General features: G+C 47.5%; 2 protein-coding genes across 5 annotated transcripts in view; one reads left to right on the forward strand and one right to left on the reverse strand.

The window, feature by feature from the left end:
* Nucleotides 1–375: 375 nt before the first annotated feature.
* Nucleotides 376–23,702, reverse strand: part of LOC139048115 (uncharacterized) — a 97,432-nt gene continuing 74,105 nt past the window's right edge. The window contains exons 1-3 of one of the 2 annotated variants that reach the window (XR_011507524.1): nucleotides 17,889–18,024; nucleotides 2,961–3,122; nucleotides 376–690 (exon numbers count right to left, since the gene is read on the reverse strand). The gene's annotated coding sequence lies outside the window, so the exon portion shown is untranslated. Of the gene's footprint in view, nucleotides 691–2,960; nucleotides 3,123–17,888; nucleotides 18,025–23,702 lie in introns of those variants that run through there. The other variant, XR_011507523.1, reaches the window with a different exon arrangement.
* The window catches only part of LOC135903462 (cytochrome P450 2D15-like), a 185,885-nt gene continuing 185,338 nt past the window's right edge, over nucleotides 23,156–23,702 (forward strand). For 2 of the 3 annotated variants that reach the window (XM_070522578.1, XM_070522577.1), the window contains exon 1: nucleotides 23,193–23,293. The gene's annotated coding sequence lies outside the window, so the exon portion shown is untranslated. Of the gene's footprint in view, nucleotides 23,294–23,702 lie in introns of all 3 variants that reach the window. The other variant, XM_070522576.1, reaches the window with a different exon arrangement.

Genomic DNA, 23,702 nt, shown 5'->3' on the forward strand with positions numbered 1-23,702 from the left:
AAACCGCGCAACAGCTTCTGCAATAATAGAGTTCCTCCTACTCCACCTCCTCCTCCTCCTCCTCCTCCTCCTCCCGAACACGAGGGTTAACGCTGAATCCACGAGGCCCACCGTGGTGGCTGAGGGGCATTCGTAACCGAAATATGCGTGACGTGTCTTGTAGCGCGCAAGACGCCGCCAAGAACGTTATCCAGCCCAGGCTGGTTAAGCCAGGAATTCATTAAAGAGTGTGTGACGCAGTGACAACGATGCTCGATTTCGTACAATAACGGCTTCCCAACTGCACCGTGATGGTTAACCTCAACTAAATCATTCGCCATACATGCCCGCGTTTAATTTGTGGCCCGTTACGCCATATTTCTGGAGAGAGGCAGAAAAGAAGAACAATCTTTAATGATATGCTTTCTGGAACGTTACATATGCACAATGACACACCAAAGAACTGGTCCTAGTAGGACGAGCCACTTTACACTGTTTAATAACTGACGCTATCAGTACGCGTGGCAAAACGTAGTTTATTAGCAGCCGCTGCTAAACAAAGGGACCGCCGGAGGCGATGATATACATCCGCTGGAACGGGACGGGTAGGCATCGATGCTTTCGTCGGTCCCAGCTTCACTGGTAGTAGATCTTGTACGTCGAGTAGGCGTAATGAAAGGCGTGCAACCCTCCGGTCATTAGAACAACGACCTGCGTGAGAGTAATATAGGAAAAAAAAATTATGGCACAGATCATCGAAGATGATAGTTAAAGCCAGCGATAGATAGCTTTCTTGTTTGAACTGCTCCATATCCCGATGCCAACCATGAATCACGAAACTCAGTTGCGGGCGCTTCTTCGCCTTTGTTTCTTTTTTCATTAAACGTTCTTCTTCCTCAAAGACGCATCAGCACAAATACGAAGTGGTCGTCTCGTTGCCAGCCACAATGCCAAATGGTATAACACCGTATAGCTTGTTGCAATCGCAGCACCCCGGTTAAATCTTCGGAGCAAACTCAATTACCCCTGCAGTATGTTGGCTCCGGTGCTGGGCAAAGACACCTTGGAATTATATCACGACGCGACACAAGGTACCCGGACAACAAGTATTTGAGATACAGATATAAGATGCTATATAAACAGATATAAATGCAATGCGGCTATTCAAAAAGAATAGCCGCATTGCATTTACGTGGTTTATTAGTAGAAGCAAATATCATATATTTTGTTTTGGAGGAATTCATTTGTAGCCTATGTTGTAACCAGCAAGAGAGTTGTTTCAGGTAAATGTTAACATTTAATTCGAGCTCTGTTAAAGTAGCAGATTCATATAATATGTTAGTATCATCTGCATACATAACTATTTCAAGAGACTCGGGGATGTCACACAGATCATTAATAAATATTATCAACAGAAGAGGTCCAAGTATTAATTCTTGTGGAACACCCGTTACGATTCCCGCGTAAGATGAAACATCAATATTTACACAGACATATTGATAGCGATTGGTTAAGTAATGTCGTAAAAGTTCCAATACAATACCTCGTCCACCGCACTGCTCCAAATTGATAATTAATAAACTGTGGCATACTGAATGAAAGGCTTTCCTAATGTCTACAAATAAACCTAGTGTGAACATTCTATTTTCAGTATTTATTATTTTATGTTAGATATTGAGAAGAGCTGCTTCACAAGATTTATTTTTTTGGAATCCATACTGCATGTCACTAATTACACTATATTTACTGAAAAATTTTTGTAGTCTAACATTCAGGGCACTCTCGAACACCTTTGATAGAACAGGTGAGACAGATATCGGCCGGAAATTTGTCACTAAATGTTTATCACCACCTTTGTAAATAGGGCATGCGCGTGCTATTTTGAGAAAATCAGGAAATATACCGCTTTCAAACATTCTGTTTATGATGTGAACAATGACAGGTGCAATTGGTCGGCAGTATATTTAATCGGTACTGGTCTCACATTGCCATACCCGGCAGAGACGTTGTTTTTTTATTACTTTGAACAGCAGCTGCACAACTTCATCAGGTGTAACAGGTGTAAGTATCACTGAGTGAGTAAGACTGAATTTATTCACTATAGATGTTGCCGTGGGTTCCTCCCTGTCGGGATGCTGGGTGCTGGAGACGAAATATTCATTCAGAGCAGCTGCTGCTTCTCTGCCTGTCAACACGCCAGTGGCTGTCTTTATGTTTATCTCCGCGTTCTGTCTTTTGGTACATGTTAAGTCTCTAACTTCATCCCAAACTTTCCTAGGGTCATTTTTTATTTTAGTAAATAACCGTTCATAGTACTCTACTTTTCGCTTGCTTTAATTCACTGTTGACCTTATTTCTGTATTTTTTGAAATCAGTCAAGAATTGCGCACTCCTGCACTTTATAAACAGGTGATACATTTTGTTTTTTCTTGTTATGATTTTAGCAAAGCAGCATTTATCCAGGGTTTTCGTATTTTCTTGCTCCTCTGATTGCACAATTTCAACGGAAACGGTAGGTCGTAGCACGTAAATAATTTTATGAAAGAACAATTCGTAGGCTGCATTTGGATCTTGTTTTTCAAACACAGGTGACCGGTCTGTTGATAGGATCGAAGCACGAAAATTTTCTAATGCGCTTGCGTGGAAACTGCGAATCTGCGCTTTCTTTCCTCCCTCCCCCCGTTTGTGCGCGTAAGGAACGAAACAAGTTCGGTGCAATGTCGAAACCTGATTGCGCTACCTTCCCTAACCCAATTTGTGAAATTATTTGAATTGATCAGTTAAGTATTTCGATTTCTCGCGCACACCCGCCTGTTCCGGAAATCCTCCTCAAGGATTAGAATTTTCCTACGCCAACCACTGCAGACAATTTTCGAAGTAATTTGGCTAGTTTCGCCCGAACGGCTGGTAGATCTTCGAGCTGGACAGCGTTTGTATATTCGGCGCTGAGACTGGAGTCGTCGACGAGCACGGATACTCACGTAGAAAATGCTGGGCAGGTGGTAGGCAAAGGTGGCGGTCAGGAAGCTGGACACGAGCATGAAGATGCCGTTGAATAAGAAGGAGTACGCAGTACCCTCCAGGCAACTCTGCGCTTTCGACTCCATGCTGCCCATCATGAAGTACAACACTAGGCCTCCCAACTGCGATTCACAAGACGCACCCAATTAGTCTCAAGTTTATATTACTTTTCCAAGTATTACGTTGTCCTTTTAATTGTATGGAGTGCCATAACACAGAACTAGCTCCCAAATAAACTGCGATGGGAACCTCGGGCTAGAATATGTGCATAATAAATAATAGACGGTTGGCAGCAAAGCTTTAAGTTGTAGAATTATTAGAAGTGAACACACTGAATGTCAATTAAGGAAGCAATGGATAGGTTAAGGCTAAACTGAAATCAAATGTAATTCATATCGTGGATTAGAACATTTGTGGACAACAGTAACAGTACTGGTTTAGTGAATATAACAGCCACAACAAAGAGATAAGTAGTGCCGACATAATGCAATCCAACAACGAGAACAGCTATAGGCAAGAAAAAGTTGCGAAGAACACTTAAACCGCGCTAAGCACTAATATTTCTATACGGTGGTGTAAAATGTTGGTACCCGAGTCAGGCAGCACCCACCTAAAAAAAGACTATCGACGGTAATGCGATCAGCACGCGAACAATGCCTGATTTAGGATCTGTGGTGATCATTCTTCGATTTGCCACTGCTTCGGTTATCTGCGACACACGCAGCATGTCTCCGGGATCGGCCCACTTTCATATGACGCAAGTTCACCAGGGTCGGTCGTGTGACCATGGAGGCATAACGACGACTGCGTGTTGACGACGCAGCGACGGCGATGGAATGACAAAGCAGGAATGAGGTCGGTCGAACGAGGAAGGTGGCACGACGACGACAGGATGCTCACAACGCAGTGACGACGATGGAATGACAAAGAAGGAATATGGTCGGTTGAACGACGAAGGTGGTACGATGACGACAGGATGTTGACAGCGCAGTGACGACGATGGAATGACAAAGAAGGAATGTGGTTGGTCGAACGACGAAGGTGCTGCGACGACGACAGGATGTTGACAGCGAAGTGACGACGATGGAATGACAAAGAAGGAATATGGTCGGTCGAACGACGAAGGTGGTACGACGACGACAGGATGTTGACAACGCAGTGACGACAATGGAATGACAAAAAAGGAATGTGGTCGGTTGAACGACGAAGGTGGTACGACGACGACAGGATGTTGACAACGCAGTGACGACAATGGAATGACAAAAAAGGAATGTGGTCGGTTGAACGACGAAGGTGGTACGACGACGACAGGATGTTGACGACGATGGAATGACAAAGAAGGAATGTGGTCGGTTGCACAACGAAGGTGGTACGACGACGACAGGATGTTGACGACGATGGAATGACAAAGAAGGAATGTGGTCGGTTGAACGACGAAGGTGGTACGACGACGACAGGATGTTGACAACGCAGTGACGACGATGGAATGACAAAAAAGGAATGTGGTCGGTTGAACGACGAAGGTGGTACGACGACGACAGGATGTTGACGACGATGGAATGACAAAGAAGGAATATGGTCGGTCGAACGACGAAGGTGGTACGACGACGACAGGATGTTGACAACGCAGTGACGACGATGGAATGACAAAAAAGGAATGTGGTCGGTTGAACGACGAAGGTGGTACGACGACGACAGGATGTTGACGACGATGGAATGACAAAGAAGGAATATGGTCGGTCGAACAACGAAGGTGGTACGACGACGACAGGATGTTGACAACGCAGTGACGACGATAGAATGACAAAAACGGAATGTGGTCGGTTGAACGACGAAGGTGGTACGACGACGACAGGATGTTGACGACGATGGAATGACAAAGAAGGAATGTGGTCGGTTGAACAACGAAGGTGGTACGACGACGACAGGATGTTGACGACGATGGAATGACAAAGAAGGAATGTGGTCGGTTGAACGACGAAGGTGGTACGACGACGACAGGATGTTGACGACGATGGAATGACAAAGAAGGAATATGGTCGGTCGAACGACGAAGGTGGTACGACGACGACAGGATGTTGACAACGCAGTGACGACGATGGGATGACAAAAAAGGAATGTGGTCGCTTGAACAACGAAGGTGGTACGACGACGACAGGATGTTGACGACGATGGAATGACAAAGAAGGAATATGGTCGGTCGAACGACGAAGGTGGTACGACGACGACAGGATGTTGACGACGATGGAATGACAAAGAAGGAATGTGGTCGGTTGAACGACGAAGGTGGTACGACGACGACTGGATGTTGACGACGATGAAATCACGAAGAACGAATGTGGTCGGTTGAACAACGAAGGTGGTACGACGACGACTGGATGTTGACAACGCAGTGACGACGATAGAATGACAAAGAAGGAATGTGGTCGGTCGAACGAGGAAGGTGGCACGACGACGACAGGATGTTGACAACGCTGTGATGACGATGGAATGACAAAGAAGGAATGTGGTCGGTCGAACGACGAATGTGGTTCGACGACGACAGGATGTTGACAACGCAGAGACGACAATGGAATGACAAAGAAGGAATGTGGTCGGTCGAACGACGAATGTGGTTCGACGACGACAGGATGTTGACAACGCAGAGACGACAATGGAATGACAAAGAAGGAATGTGGTCAGTCGAACGACGAAGGTGGTACGACGACGAGAGGATGTTGACAACACAGTGACGACGATGGAATGACAAAGAAGGAATGTGGTCGGTTGAACGACGAAGGTGGTACGACGACGACAGGATGTTGACGACGATGAAATGAGAAAGAAGGAATGTGGTCGGTTGAACAACGAAGGTGGCACGACGACGACAGGATGTTGACAACGCTGTGATGACGATGGAATGACAAAGAAGGAATGTGGTCGGTCGAACGACGAATGTGGTTCGACGACGACAGGATGTTGAAAACGCAGAGACGACAATGGAATGACAAAGAAGGAATGTGGTCAGTGGAACGAGGAAGGTGGCACGACAACGACAGGATGTTGACAACGCAGTGATGACGATGGAATGACAAAAAAGGAATGTGGTCGGTCGAATGACGAAGGTGGTACGACGACGACAGGATGTTTACAACGCAGTGACGACGATGGAATAACAAAGAAGGAATATGGTCGGTTGAACGACGAAGGTGGTACGACGATGACAGGATGTTGACAACGCAGTGACGACGATGGAATGACAAAGAAGGAATGTGGTCGCTTGAATGACGAAGGTGGTATGACGACGACAGGATGTTAACAACGCAGTGACGACGATGGAATGACAAAGAAGGAATGTGGTCGGTCGAACGACGAAGGCGGTACGACGACGACAGGATGTTGACAACGCAGGGAAGACGATGGAACGACAAAGAAGGAATATGGTCGGTTGAACGACGAAGGTGGTACGACGACGACAGGAATTTGACAACGCAGTGACGACGATGCAATGATAAAGAAGGAATATGGTCGGTCGAACGACGAAAGTCGTACGACGACGACAGGATGTTGACAACGCAGTGACGACGATGGAATGACAAAGAAGGTATATGGTCGGTTGAACGACGAAGGTGGTACGACGACGACAGGATGTTGACAACGCAGTGACGACGATGGAATGACAAAGAAGGAATAGGGTCGGTTGAACGACGAAGGTGGTACGACGACGACAGGATGTTGACAATGCAGTGACGACGATGGAATGACAAAGAAGGAATGTGGTCGGTTGAACGACGAAGGTGGTACGACGACGACAGGATGTTGAAAACGCAGTGACGACGATGGAATGACAAAGAAGGAATATGGCCGGTTGAACGACGAAGGTGGTACGACGACGACAGGATGTTGACAACGCAGTCACGACGATGGAATGACAAAGAAGGAATGTGGTCGGTTGAACGACGAAGGTTGTACGACGACAACAGGATGTTGACAACGCAGTGACGACGATGGAATGACAAAGAAGGAATGTGGTCGGTGGAACGACTAAGGTGGTACGACGACGACAGGATGTTGACAACGCAGTGACGACGATGGAATGACAAAGAAGGAATGTGGTCGGTTGAACGAGGAAGTGGGCACGACGACGACAGGATGTTGACAACGCAGTGACGACGATGGAATGTCAAAGAAGGAATATGGTTGGTTGAACGACGAAGGTGGTACGACGACGACAGGATGCTGACAACGCAGTGACAACGATGGAATGACAAAGAAGGAATGTGGTCAGTTGAACGAGGAAGTTGGCACGACGACGACAGGATGTGACAACGCAGTGATGACGATGGAATGACAAAGAAGGAATATGGTCGGTTGAACGACGAAGGTGGTACGGCGACGACAGAATGTTAATAACGCAGTGACGAAGATGGAATGACAAAGAAGGAATATGGTCGGTTCAAGGACGAAGGTGGTACGACGACGACAGGAGGTTCACAACGCAGTGACGACGATGGAATGACAAAGAAGGAATCTGGTCGGTTGAACGACGAAGGTGGTACGACGGCGGCAGGATGTTGACAACGTAGTGACGACGATGGAATGACAAAGAAGAAATGTGGTCGGTCGAACGAGGAATGTGGCACGACGACGACATGATGTTGACAACGCAGGGACGACGATGGAATGAAAAAAAGGAATGTGGTCGGTCGAATGACGAAGGTAGTACGACGACGACAGGATGTTGACAGCGCAGTGACGACGATGGAATGACATAGAAGGAATATGGTCGGTCGAACGACGAAGGTGGTACGACGACGACAGGATGTTGACAACGCAGTGACGACGATGGAATGACAAAGAAGGAATGTGGTCGGTCGAACGACGAAGGTGGTACGACGACGACAGGATGTTGACAACGCAGTGACGACGATGAAATGACAAAGAAGGAATATGGTCGGTTGAACGACGAAGGTGGTACGACGACGACAGGATGTTGACAACGCAGTGACGACGATGGAATGACAAAAAAGGAATGTGGTCGGTTGAACGACGAAGGTGGTACGACGACGACAGGATGTTGACGACGATGGAATGACAAAGAAGGAATGTGGTCGGTTGAACAACGAACGTGGTACGACGACGACTGGATGTTGACAACGCAGTGACGACGATGGAATGACAAAGAAGGAATGTGGTCGGTTGAACGAGGAAGTGGGCACGACGACGACAGGATGTTGACAACGCTGTGATGACGAGGGAATGACAAAGAAGGAATGTGGTCGGTCGAACGACGAATGTGGTACGACGACGACAGGATGTTGACAACGCAGAGACGACGATGGAATGACAAAGAAGGAATGTGGTCAGTCGAACGACGAAGGTGGTACGACGACGACAGGATGTTGACAGCACAGTGACGACGATGGAATGACAAAGAAGGAATGTGGTCGGTTGAACATCGAAGGTGGTATGACGACGACAGGATGTTGACAACGCAGTGACGACCATGGAATGACAAAGAAGGAATGTGGTCGGTCGAACGAGGAAGGTGGCACGACGACGACAGGATGTTGACAACACAGTGACGGCGACGGAATGACAAAAAAGGAATGTGGTCGGTCGAATGACGAAGGTGGTACGACGACGAGAGGATGTTTACAACGCAGTGACGACGATGGAATAACAAAGAAGGAATATGGTCGGTTGAACGACCAAGGTGGTACGACGATGACAGGATGTTGACAACACAGTGACGACGATGGAATGACAAAGAAGGAATGTGGTCGGTTGAACGACGAAGGTGGTACGACGACGACAGGATGCTGACAACGCAGTGACGACGATGGAATGACAAAGAAGGTATGTGGTCAGTTGAACGAGGAAGTTGGCACGACGACGACAGGATGCTGACAACGCAGTGATGACGATGGAATGACAAAGAAGGAATATGGTCGGTTGAAGGACGAAGGTGGTACGGCGACGACAGGATGTTAATAACGCAGTGACGAAGATGGCATGACAAAGAAGGAATATGGTTGGTTGAACGACGAAGGTGGTACGACGACGACAGGATGTTGACAACGCAGTGACGACGATGGAATGACAAAGAAGGAATATGGTCGGTTGAACGACGAAGGTGGTACGACGACGACAGGATGTTCACAACGCAGTGACGACGATGGAATGACAAAGAAGGAATCTGGTCGGTTGAACGACGAAGGTGGTACGACGGCGACAGGATGTTGACAACGCAGTGACGACGATAGAATGACAAAGAAGGAATGTGGTCGGTCGAACGAGGAATGTGGCACGACGACGACAGGATGTTGACAACGCAGGGACGACGATGGAATGACAAAGAAGGAATGTGGTTAGATGAACGACGAAGGTGGTACGACGACGACAGGATGTTGACAATGCAGTGACGACGATGGAAGGACAAAGAAGGAATATGGTCGGTTGAACGACGAAGGTGGTATGACGACGACAAGATCTTGACAACGCAGTGACGACGATGGAATGACAAAGAAGAAATATGGTCGGTTGAACAACGAAGATGGTACGACGACGACAGGATGTTGACAACGCAGTGACGACGATGGAATGACAAAGAAGGAATGTGGTCGGTTGAACGAGGAAGGTGGCACGACCACGACAGGATGTTGACAACGCAGTGACGACGATGGAATGACAAAGAAGGAATGTGGTCGGTTGAACGACGAAGGTGGTACGACGACGACAGGATATTGACAACGCAGTGACGACGATGGAATGACAAAGAAGGAATGTGGTCGGTCGAACGACGAAGGTGGTACGATGAGACAGGATGTTGACAGCGCAGTGACGACGATGAAATGACAAAGAAGGAATATGGTCGGTTGAACGACGAAGGTGGTACGGCGACGACAGGATGTTGACGACGATGGAATGACAAAGAAGGAATGTGGTCGGTTGTACAACGAACGTGGTACGACTACGACTGGATGTTGACAACGCAATGACGACGATGGAATGACAAAGAAGGAATGTGGTCGGTTGAACGAGGAAGTGGGCACGACGACGACAGGATGTTGACAACGCTGTGATGACGATGGAATGACAAAGAAAGAATGTGGTCGGCCCAACGACGAATGTGGTACGACGACGACAGGATGTTGACAATGCAGAGACGACGATGGAATGACAAAGAAGGAATGTGGTCAGTCGAACGACGAAGGTGGTACGACGACGACAGGATGTTGACAGCACAGTGACGACGATGGAATGACAAAGAAGGAATGTGGTCGGTTGAACAACGAAGGTGGTACGACGACGACAGGATGTTGATAACGCAGTGACGACCATGGAATGACAAAGAAGGAATGTGGTCGGTCGAACGAGGGAGGTGGCACGACGACGACAGGATGTTGACAACACAGTGACGGCGATGGAATGAGAAAAAAGGAATGTGGTCGGTCGAATGACGAAGGTGGTACGACGACGACAGGATGTTTACAACGCAGTGACGAAGATGGAATAACAAAGAAGGAATATGGTCGGTTGAACGACCATAGTGGTACGACGATGACAGGATGTTGACAACGCAGTGACGACGATGGAATGACAAAGAAGGAATGTGGTCGGTTGAACGACGAAGGTGGTACGACGACGACAGGATGCTGACAACGCAGTGACGACGATGGAATGACAACGAAGGAATGTGGTCAGTTGAACGAGGAAGTTGGCACGACGACGACAGGATGCTGACAACGCAGTGATGACGATGGAATGACAAAGGAATATGGTCCGTTGAAGGACGAAGGTGGTACGACGACGACAGGATGTTGACAACGCAGTGACGACGATGGAATGACAAAGAAGGAATGTGGTCGGTCGAACGACGAAGGTGGTACGACGACGACAGGATGTTGACAACGCAGTGACGACGATGAAATGACAAAGAAGGAATATGGTCGGTTGAACGACGAAGGTGGTACGACGACGACAGGATGTTGACAACGCAGTGACGACGATGGAATGACAAAAAAGGAATGTGGTCGGTTGAACGACGAAGGTGGTACGACGACGACAGGATGTTGACGACGATGGAATGACAAAGAAGGAATGTGGTCGGTTGAACAACGAACGTGGTACGACGACGACTGGATGTTGACAACGCAGTGACGACGATGGAATGACAAAGAAGGAATGTGGTCGGTTGAACGACGAAGGTGGTACGACGACGACAGGATGCTGACAACGCAGTGACGACGATGGAATGACAAAGAAGGTATGTGGTCAGCTGAACGAGGAAGTTGGCATGACGACGACAGGATGCTGACAACGCAGTGATGACGATGGAATGACAAAGAAGGAATATGGTCGGTTGAAGGACGAAGGTGGTACGGCGACGACAGGATGTTAATAACGCAGTGACGAAGATGGCATGACAAAGAAGGAATATGGTTGGTTGAACGACGAAGGTGGTACGACGACGACAGGATGTTGACAACGCAGTGACGACGATGGAATGACAAAGAAGGAATATGGTCGGTTGAACGACGAAGGTGGTACGACGACGACAGGATGTTCACAACGCAGTGACGACGATGGAATGACAAAGAAGGAATCTGGTCGGTTGAACGACGAAGGTGGTACGACGGCGACAGGATGTTGACAACGCAGTGACGACGATAGAATGACAAAGAAGGAATGTGGTCGGTCGAACGAGGAATGTGGCACGACGACGACAGGATGTTGACAACGCAGGGACGACGATGGAATGACAAAGAAGGAATGTGGTTAGATGAACGACGAAGGTGGTACGACGACGACAGGATGTTGACAATGCAGTGACGACGATGGAAGGACAAAGAAGGAATATGGTCGGTTGAACGACGAAGGTGGTATGACGACGACAAGATCTTGACAACGCAGTGACGACGATGGAATGACAAAGAAGAAATATGGTCGGTTGAACAACGAAGATGGTACGACGACGACAGGATGTTGACAACGCAGTGACGACGATGGAATGACAAAGAAGGAATGTGGTCGGTTGAACGAGGAAGGTGGCACGACCACGACAGGATGTTGACAACGCAGTGACGACGATGGAATGACAAAGAAGGAATGTGGTCGGTTGAACGACGAAGGTGGTACGACGACGACAGGATATTGACAACGCAGTGACGACGATGGAATGACAAAGAAGGAATGTGGTCGGTCGAACGACGAAGGTGGTACGATGAGACAGGATGTTGACAGCGCAGTGACGACGATGAAATGACAAAGAAGGAATATGGTCGGTTGAACGACGAAGGTGGTACGGCGACGACAGGATGTTGACGACGATGGAATGACAAAGAAGGAATGTGGTCGGTTGTACAACGAACGTGGTACGACTACGACTGGATGTTGACAACGCAATGACGACGATGGAATGACAAAGAAGGAATGTGGTCGGTTGAACGAGGAAGTGGGCACGACGACGACAGGATGTTGACAACGCTGTGATGACGATGGAATGACAAAGAAAGAATGTGGTCGGCCCAACGACGAATGTGGTACGACGACGACAGGATGTTGACAATGCAGAGACGACGATGGAATGACAAAGAAGGAATGTGGTCAGTCGAACGACGAAGGTGGTACGACGACGACAGGATGTTGACAGCACAGTGACGACGATGGAATGACAAAGAAGGAATGTGGTCGGTTGAACAACGAAGGTGGTACGACGACGACAGGATGTTGATAACGCAGTGACGACCATGGAATGACAAAGAAGGAATGTGGTCGGTCGAACGAGGGAGGTGGCACGACGACGACAGGATGTTGACAACACAGTGACGGCCATGGAATGAGAAAAAAGGAATGTGGTCGGTCGAATGACGAAGGTGGTACGACGACGACAGGATGTTTACAACGCAGTGACGAAGATGGAATAACAAAGAAGGAATATGGTCGGTTGAACGACCATAGTGGTACGACGATGACAGGATGTTGACAACGCAGTGACGACGATGGAATGACAAAGAAGGAATGTGGTCGGTTGAACGACGAAGGTGGTACGACGACGACAGGATGCTGACAACGCAGTGACGACGATGGAATGACAACGAAGGAATGTGGTCAGTTGAACGAGGAAGTTGGCACGACGACGACAGGATGCTGACAACGCAGTGATGACGATGGAATGACAAAGGAATATGGTCCGTTGAAGGACGAAGGTGGTACGACGACGACAGGATGTTGACAACGCAGTGACGACGATGGAATGACAAAGAAGGAATGTGGTCGGTCGAACGACGAAGGTGGTACGACGACGACAGGATGTTGACAACGCAGTGACGACGATGAAATGACAAAGAAGGAATATGGTCGGTTGAACGACGAAGGTGGTACGACGACGACAGGATGTTGACAACGCAGTGACGACGATGGAATGACAAAAAAGGAATGTGGTCGGTTGAACGACGAAGGTGGTACGACGACGACAGGATGTTGACGACGATGGAATGACAAAGAAGGAATGTGGTCGGTTGAACAACGAACGTGGTACGACGACGACTGGATGTTGACAACGCAGTGACGACGATGGAATGACAAAGAAGGAATGTGGTCGGTTGAACGAGGAAGTGGGCACGACGACGACAGGATGTTGACAACGCTGTGATGACGATGGAATGACAAAGAAGGAATGTGGTCGGTCGAACGACGAATGTGGTACGACGACGACAGGATGTTGACAACGCAGAGACGACGATGGAATGACAAAGAAGGAATGTGGTCAGTCGAACGACGAAGGTGGTACGACGACGACAGGATGTTGACAGCACAGTGACGACGATGGAATGACAAAGAAGGAATGTGGTCGGTTGAACATCGAAGGTGGTATGACGACGACAGGATGTTGACAACGCAGTGACGACCATGGAATGACAAAGAAGGAATGTGGTCGGTCGAACGAGGAAGGTGGCACGACGACGACAGGATGTTGACAACACAGTGACGGCGACGGAATGACAAAAAAGGAATGTGGTCGGTCGAATGACGAAGGTGGTACGACGACGACAGGATGTTTACAACGCAGTGACGACGATGGAATAACAAAGAAGGAATATGGTCGGTTGAACGACCAAGGTGGTACGACGATGACAGGATGTTGACAACACAGTGACGACGATGGAATGACAAAGAAGGAATGTGGTCGGTTGAACGACGAAGGTGGTACGACGACGACAGGATGCTGACAACGCAGTGACGACGATGGAATGACAAAGAAGGTATGTGGTCAGTTGAACGAGGAAGTTGGCACGACGACGACAGGATGCTGACAACGCAGTGATGACGATGGAATGACAAAGAAGGAATATGGTCGGTTGAAGGACGAAGGTGGTACGGCGACGACAGGATGTTAATAACGCAGTGACGAAGATGGCATGACAAAGAAGGAATATGGTTGGTTGAACGACGAAGGTGGTACGACGACGACAGGATGTTGACAACGCAGTGACGACGATGGAGTGACAAAGAAGGAATATGGTCGGTTGAACGACGAAGGTGGTACGACGACGACAGGATGTTCACAACGCAGTGACGACGATGGAATGACAAAGAAGGAATCTGGTCGGTTGAACGACGAAGGTGGTACGACGGCGACAGGATGTTGACAACGCAGTGACGACGATAGAATGACAAAGAAGGAATGTGGTCGGTCGAACGAGGAATGTGGCACGACGACGACAGGATGTTGACAACGCAGGGACGACGATGGAATGACAAAGAAGGAATGTGGTTAGATCAACGACGAAGGTGGTACGACGACGACAGGATGTTGACAATGCAGTGACGACGATGGAAGGACAAAGAAGGAATATGGTCGGTTGAACGACGAAGGTGGTATGACGACGACAAGATCTTGACAACGCAGTGACGACGATGGAATGACAAAGAAGAAATATGGTCGGTTGAACAACGAAGATGGTACGACGACGACAGGATGTTGACAACGCAGTGACGACGATGGAATGACAAAGAAGGAATGTGGTCGGTTGAACGAGGAAGGTGGCACGACCACGACAGGATGTTGACAACGCAGTGACGACGATGGAATGACAAAGAAGGAATGCGGTCGGTTGAACGACGAAGGTGGTACGACGACGACAGGATATTGACAACGCAGTGACGACGATGGAATGACAAAGAAGGAATGTGGTCGGTCGAACGACGAAGGTGGTACGATGAGACAGGATGTTGACAGCGCAGTGACGACGATGAAATGACAAAGAAGGAATATGGTCGGTTGAACGACGAAGGTGGTACGGCGACGACAGGATGTTGACGACGATGGAATGACAAAGAAGGAATGTGGTCGGTTGTACAACGAACGTGGTACGACTACGACTGGATGTTGACAACGCAATGACGACGATGGAATGACAAAGAAGGAATGTGGTCGGTTGAACGAGGAAGTGGGCACGACGACGACAGGATGTTGACAACGCTGTGATGACGATTGAATGACAAAGAAAGAATGTGGTCGGCCCAACGACGAATGTGGTACGACGACGACAGGATGTTGACAATGCAGAGACGACGATGGAATGACAAAGAAGGAATGTGGTCAGTCGAACGACGAAGGTGGTACGACGACGACAGGATGTTGACAGCACAGTGACGACGATGGAATGACAAAGAAGGAATGTGGTCGGTTGAACAACGAAGGTGGTACGACGACGACAGGATGTTGATAACGCAGTGACGACCATGGAATGACAAAGAAGGAATGTGGTCGGTCGAACGAGGGAGGTGGCACGACGACGACAGGATGTTGACAACACAGTGACGGCGATGGAATGAGAAAAAAGGAATGTGGTCGGTCGAATGACGAAGGTGGTACGACGACGACAGGATGTTTACAACGCAGTGACGAAGATGGAATAACAAAGAAGGAATATGGTCGGTTGAACGACCATAGTGGTACGACGATGACAGGATGTTGACAACGCAGTGACGACGATGGAATGACAAAGAAGGAATGTGGTCGGTTGAACGACGAAGGTGGTACGACGACGACAGGATGCTGACAACGCAGTGACGACGATGGAATGACAACGAAGGAATGTGGTCAGTTGAACGAGGAAGTTGGCACGACGACGACAGGATGCTGACAACGCAGTGATGACGATGGAATGACAAAGGAATATGGTCCGTTGAAGGACGAAGGTGGTACGGCGACGACAGGATGTTAATAACGCAGTGACGAAGATGGAATGACAAAGAAGGAATATGGTTGGTTGAACAACGAAGGTGGTACGACGACGACAGGATGTTGACAACGCAGTGACGACGATGGAATGACGAAGAAGGAATATGGTCGGTTGAACGACGAAGGTGGTACGACGACGACAGGATGTTCACAACGCAGTGACGACGATGGAATGACAAAGAAGGAATCTGGTCGGTTGAACGACGAAGGTGGTACGACGGCGACAGGATGTTGACAACGCAGTGATGCCTATGGAATGACAAAGAAGGAATATGGTCGGTTGAACGACGAAGGTGGTACGGCGACGACAGGATGTTAATAACGCAGTGACGAAGATGGAATATGGTCGGTTGAACGACGAAGGTGGTACGACGACGACAAGATGTTGACAACGCAGTGACGACGATGGAATGACAAAGAAGGAATATGGTCGGTTGAACGACGGAGGTGGTACGACGACGACAGGATGTTCACAACGCAGTGACGACGATGGAATGACAAAGAAGGAATCTGGTCGGTTGAACGACGAAGGTGGTACGACGGCGACAGGATGTTGACAACGCAGTGACGACGATAGAATGACAAAGAAGGAATGTGGTCGGTCGAACGAGGAATGTGGCACGACGACGACAGGATGTTGACAACGCAGGGACGACGATGGAATGACAAAGAAGGAATGTGGTTAGCTGAACGACGAAGGTGGTACGACGACGACAGGATGTTGATAACGCAGTGACGAGGATGGGATGACAAAGAAGGAATGTGGTCGGTTGAACGACGGAGGTGGTACGACGACGACAGGATGTTCACAACGCAGTGACGACGATGGAATGACAAAGAAGGGATGTGGTCGGTTGAAAGACGAAGGTGGTACGACGACCACAGGATGCTGACAACGCAGTGACGACGATGGAATGACAAAGAAGGAATATGGTCGGTTGAACGACGAAGGTGGTACGACGACGACAGGATGTTAACAACGCAGTGACGACGATGGAATGACAAAGAAGGAATGTGGTCGGTTGAACGAGGAAGGTGGCACGACCACGACAGGATGTTGACAAGGGAGTGACGACGATGGAATGACAAAGAAGGAATGTGGTTGGTTGAACGACGAAGGTGGTACGACGACGACAGGATGTTGATAACGCAGTGACGAGGATGGGATGACAAAGAAGGAATGTGGTCGGTTGAACGACGGAGGTGGTACGACGACGACAGGATGTTCACAACGCAGTGACGACGATGGAATGACAAAGAAGGGATGTGGTCGGTTGAAAGACGAAGGTGGTACGACGACCACAGGATGCTGACAACGCAGTGACGACGATGGAATGACAAAGAAGGAATATGGTCGGTTGAATGACGAAGGTGGTACGATGACGACAGGATGTTGACAACGCAGTAACGACGATGGAATGACAAAGGAGGAATGTGGTCGATTGAACGACGAAGGTGGTAAGACGACGACAGGATGTTGACAACACAGTGACGACGATGGAATGACAAAGAAGGAATGTGGTCGGTCGAATGACGAAGGTGGCTTAACGACGACAGCATGTTGATAACGCAGTGACGACGATGGAATGACAAAGAAGGAATGTGGTCGGTTGAACGACGAAGCTAAAAGACAAGCTAAAACCTATCTGCTACTTACTCTTCAAGTTCACGGAGCGAATAGGCTCCCTCGTCTAATGGATCGCAGTAGCTCGGTGGAGCGACGCGCAAGGTGAGCAGCAACTGTCGGCTGTGATGAGGCTTCACGAATTGCCGCTTCTTACACACATTGAGCGAAGATACAATTGAGAATAAGTCGTTCCTACATGACGGTCATAATGAATGCATTCGCTGGCGCCGAACTCGTCAGTTCCGATCTAACGGGGCGCCTTTCTGGCTGCCTTGCCGGCTAGTTCCCGCGTGCTTCGTGCCCGAAACAAAGGCCCTCTCTACCAACTACCGTAATACGCCGGATTGAAGTCGATGACTCGACAGCATTTTCTCGGGGACTGGAAGTAAGTTTATATTAAACACATAAACTAAAGAGGAAGATGTACCGGAACACCGGTGCTGGCATATGCATTCTATCGGCAATAACATATGGAGCAGAAACTTGGACGTTAACTAAGACCCATTAGTAGTAACGGGCAAAGAGTATTGAAACCTAATTGTGAGGCGTAGCGTTAAGAAAACAGGAACACAGCGAATTGGATCGGATAGCAAACGGGGATAGGCAATATTGTGGTTGAAATTTGGAGAAATAATTGCAGACAGGTATGTGTTGTAATGCGTAGGGTGGATAGCCGGTGGTCTATTAAGGTTACATAACCGGTGCCAAGTGAAGGTAAGCGCAGTCGACGACTGGGTGGCGCAACGAATTAAAAAAATTCGCAACCGTAAGTAGGGATTCTCCCAGGGATCTCGTGCACGTTATCTTTGTCGTTATGCTTGAAAATTCCCAATTTTCTTCACAACACCTACATAGTTCACTTCCCTCTGCAACGGGGTTTCCCTTCTCTCAGCACCCATTCTGTAACTTTAAATGGCCACCAGTTATCGTTTTTACGCAAAACATATTCTTCTAAGCTACCTTTCTACCTGTTAATGTAAGCTAGAATATCCAAACAGCTGTCTTCCTGTCTATTAAAAGGACACCAACTATAAAAGCCGTACTGGAGCCGCATTAGTGAATTACCGTTCTACATTGCCAAAAAAGTCACCGTTACCGCGAGAAGAGCCTTGCTAAGCCAGAAAATAAGTAAAAATGAGGGACTGCATGGTGGCGACGCCACCGTGAATGTGCCGCACCAGCTCCACGTGACGTCATTAATTTTGACTGCACTCGCTCGGACTCGAGTCTTTATCGGTAAATACCGACTACATATCATATTCAAGGAGACAAAGAGACAACGATTCAAATTAGCCAGTAACAAGCACTTTCGTTGAGCCATAGTGGCCCAAATGCGAATAAGTACTTTGAAAACTGTAATGTCACGTGTGCAGCACTGACGTACCGACACTGGGAAAATTTCAGCGCGAAAATTTAAAAAATCTTTGGAATGTTGACTATCATCGTCTCTTCTAATAATGAACCAATTACCGCAAATATAGAACACATAGGTATGAAAGATTACTGTATCAGTGAAAGCTGACTTGGCGCGTCTCTTTATGAGTCTTTTAATTCCCGTTCCGTCGCTCTTACTACAGTCTATAAATGCTTCTGTAGCTTCTTTGTTAACCTCCAAGTTTCTGCCCCATACGTCAGTACCGGTAGATAAAATGCAATGAACGCGCAGAATAGCGCGTCTTCAAGAATAGCGGTATGCTGCCGGTCATAATTAGGTAATGCCTGCCGCGTGCGCTTCAACCCAGTCTTATTCTTCTGTTAAATTTCATTCTCATGACCAGGGTCCCTAGCGAGTAACTGGCGAGTAACCTAGCGAGTAACTAGCGAGTAACTTGTGTTAATCAGCCCCTAACACAAGGCGTTATTGCAGGGGCTGAAGTAGACAACAGGGAATATGCCAACAAGAAACCATAGATTTTTACATAAACGGGCATTGTAATGGGGAGAAAAGGCCCAAAAGATAAAAGATCATCAAAAAATAAAAAATGATACAACGCTTATCAGTATAACGAAGCTATGTAGAATGACATGATTGCTGCTGCTGGCGGAAAAGAGATCAGTGGATGATATTTGGGGAAAAAAAAGTTTGCAGATCCAACGCATAATGCTGAAATCTGTAAAATCATATTCAACTAAATTTCATGTGTAAGCTACTTGTAACATCATTCAATGTTTGATGTTATGCGCCGCACATATCACAACATCGGTTTCCTGCAGTTTGTACGCTTAAGCACTACGCGGTTAACAAACTAAGCCGAAAATGTAAATACCAAGTCAGGCAGATGGATAATGTGAGTCATCGACAAAGTGATGTCACGAGGAAGACGGCGTATGATCACTGTACAGAGAAGAGCGGTCATACGAATAGTATGCATGCGAACATACAATTAAGGATTTTAAACTTCTTGTGTGACACTGGCCAAGAAACAATCTGGAGGATTGCACAAGGATGGGTTCATAGAACTTAAGAACTAAAGAATAGTGTAGCTCACATACCTTAGATATTTAAGAAAATCAAGGAAGTCCGCGAACATCCTGCGCCCTACTGTTAAGAGGTCTGTGTACTTTGGAGGCAACTTCGAGCCGATGTTATATCTACAGCCTTTTTTGTCAAAATGCCGTGCTCGCTAAACCGAAATATCCTGTGGCACAGACCCGATTGCCAGAGATTGGTGTACCTGTAATATTTAAAGAAGTATTAAAGAAGCCGTTCAATGTCTCGCGATGTTCCACTGCGAGATCCGTGCGCTCCAGAGTGATACATGGAAAGAGAAGTTACAAAAAAGCTACCAAGGGCTGCGCACGTCTGGTGAAAAAGTGACTGGAGAAGATGAACAGACGATATTATTTTTAAACAAGGAAGGAGGTATTATATCCCTAAAGCTTGAAACATTTTCTTGCACGCACTGCTTCAAAGCCTCAAGTCTAACGGAGAGTTGGAAAACTTGCCAACATATCATTCAATAAGAATGGACGTGATTAACCGGTGAAGAATGATGGGACCATTAGGTTGCTCTGAGTATTGTACAAGACATTCGCCTTGGTAGTGTCAAACAGAATCAGGGCAACACTTGACTATAGTCAAACCGAAGAGCAGGCATGGGTATTCAGGAATTGGTTATTCTACAATGGATCACACCACTGTCATCAACCAGATAGTTGAAAAATCTGCGGAGTACAAGCAAATTCTTCGCATGGCTTTCATGAATTTCCATAAAGCATTCGAACCCGCAGAGATACCCGCAGTCATTGAGGCATTGTATGTATAGTCAAGGAGTATAGGAAGCATACGTGAATACCTGAGCAACTCTCTGTCATTGTTCTACAGCTACCTTATTCCCTGGAAAAGCCCCTAAACTCCGATCGGGAAAGGGGTCAGGCGAAGAGGCACAGACTGTCCAATGCTATTCACTGCGTGCTCAGAAGTATTCAAGTCGATATACTGGGGAGATCAGGTTGCGAGAGTCAACGTGGAATATCTTAGCAACCTGAGTCTTCCAGTTGTCAATTTCCTGTTCGGCACAAATAGACAGGAACTGAAACATATGATTGAGGACCAATGTAAGAGTAGGCCTGAAAATTATTATGCCGAAGATTAAGATAATATTCAGGAGCCTGGGAACGAGAAACCGTGATTGGCAGTAAGCCTGCATAATCTGTGGAAGAGTGCGTTTATCCAGGCCAGTTACTCGCTAGGGACCCTGGTCATGAGAATGAAATTTAACAGAAGAATAAAAGTGGGTTAAAGCGCACGCGGCAGGTATTACCAAATTATGACCGGTATCATACCTCTATGCTTGAAGAGAAAAGGTGTGCAATCATTGCATTTTATCTACCGGTACTAACGTATGGGGCAGAAACTTGGAAGTTAACAAAGAAGCTACAGAAGTATTCAAAGACTGTAATAAGAGCGACGGAACGGGAAATGATAGGCCTAATGTTGAAAGGCCGATAAAGAGACACGCCGATCCAGCTTTTACTGATAAATTATTCTTTCATAACTATATGTTCTATTTATTTTTGCGGTAATTGGTTTATTATTAGAAGAGACGATGAAAGTCAACATTCCATTGATTTTTTTTATTTTCGCGCTGAAATCCCAGTGTCGATACGTCAGTGCTACACACGTGACATCACATTTTTCACATTACTTTTTCGTATTTGGGCCGCTGTGGCTCAGCGAAAGTTCTTGTTATTCGCTGAGTTCAATCTTTGTCGCTTTCTCTTCTTGAATACAATGTGTAGTCGGTATTTACCGATACAGACCCGAGTCCGAGCAAGCGCAGTCAAAATTCTAGACCTCACGTAGAGCTGGTGCGGGAACTTCACGGTGGCGTCGCCACCAGTCACTCGTTTTTACGTATTTTCTGGCTTAGCAAGGCTCTTCTCGCGGTAACGGTGACTTATTTGGCAATGTAGAACGGTAATTCACTAATGCGGCTCCAGTACGGCTTTTCTAGTTAGTATCCTTTTAAGAGATGGGAAGACTGCTGTTTGAATATTCTACTTTACATTAAGAGGAAGAACTGTGGTTGAAGAGATTATATGTTATCTGTAGAAACGATAACTGGTGGTCATATAGAGTGACAGAATGGGTACCGAGAGAAAGGAAACGCCGTAGCAGACGGGATTGAACTACATAGGTAGTTGAAAAAATTTGGAAATTTGCAAGCATAACGACAAGGCGCGAGATCTCTGGGAAAATCCCTACCTTACGGTGGCCAATTTTCTAAATTCGTCACGCCGCCCAGTCGTCGACTGCGCTTTCACATGGCACCGATTATGTAACCTTAATAGGCCACCGGCTGTACACCCTGCGCATTACAAGACATACCCGACTCCATTTCTTTCTCCATATGTCAACCAGGGTATTGGCTATCCCCGTTTGCTATCCGATCCAAACCGCTGTCTACTTAACGTTACGCCTGACAATTTCATTTCAATACTCCTTGCCCATCACTTCTAATGTATCTTAGTTAACATCCAAGTTCCTGCTCCATATGTTAGCGCCGATAGAATGCATATGCTAGCACCGTTATTCCGGTAGATCTTCCTCTTTAGTATGTGTTTAATATGAGTTTATTTCCAGTCCCCGAGAAAATGCTGTCCAGTAATCGACTTCAATCCGGCATATTACGGTAGTTGGTCGAGACGGCCTTTGTTTGAGGCACGAAGTATGCTGTAGCCAGCCGGCAGTGCAGCCTGAAAGGCGCCCCGTTAGATCAGCACTGACGAGTTCGGCGCCAGCGAATGCATTCTTTATGACCGTCATGTAGGAACGACTTATTCTCAATTGTTTCTTCGCTCAATGTATGTAAGAAGCGGCAGTTCGTGAAGCTCCATCACAGCCAACAGTTGCTGCTTACCTCGCGCGTTGCTCTACCAAGCTACTGCGGCCCACTCGACGAGGAAACCTATTCGATCTGTGAACTTGAAGAGTAAGTAGTAGATAGGTATTAGCTTGTCTGTGTACGCGCTAAATACCGGGCTCTAAACCTGTCGATACCGACAGCAGCGCCAGATGACGTAGCCTAGCGGTAAAAAGTGCATCGTATCTTGTAGGAGGCATTGCGCGTTCGCGATGACCTATGGCCGTCGTTCATCTAGAGGCAGGCGTTTCTACCTTCCGCACGTACAGGGTGTCCCAGCGATCATGCACGAAGGTTTCAAAAATGATGGCGGCTCATTCTACGTCAATAAGACCAAATGCATGTTGAGAAGAACGAGTTTGAAAGACCGGCAGTTATTCGTCTCTGACTTGAAATTAGTTAACTAACAGTAATGAGTATCATTACACGACATTGCCTTTGTGGGAGGTGCAGAGAATCCTAAAAAAAGAACTTGTGA

The sequence above is a fragment of the Dermacentor albipictus genome, chromosome 7 (genome assembly GCF_038994185.2).
Source record: "Dermacentor albipictus isolate Rhodes 1998 colony chromosome 7, USDA_Dalb.pri_finalv2, whole genome shotgun sequence".
Classification (NCBI taxonomy): Eukaryota; Metazoa; Arthropoda; class Arachnida; order Ixodida; family Ixodidae; genus Dermacentor; species Dermacentor albipictus.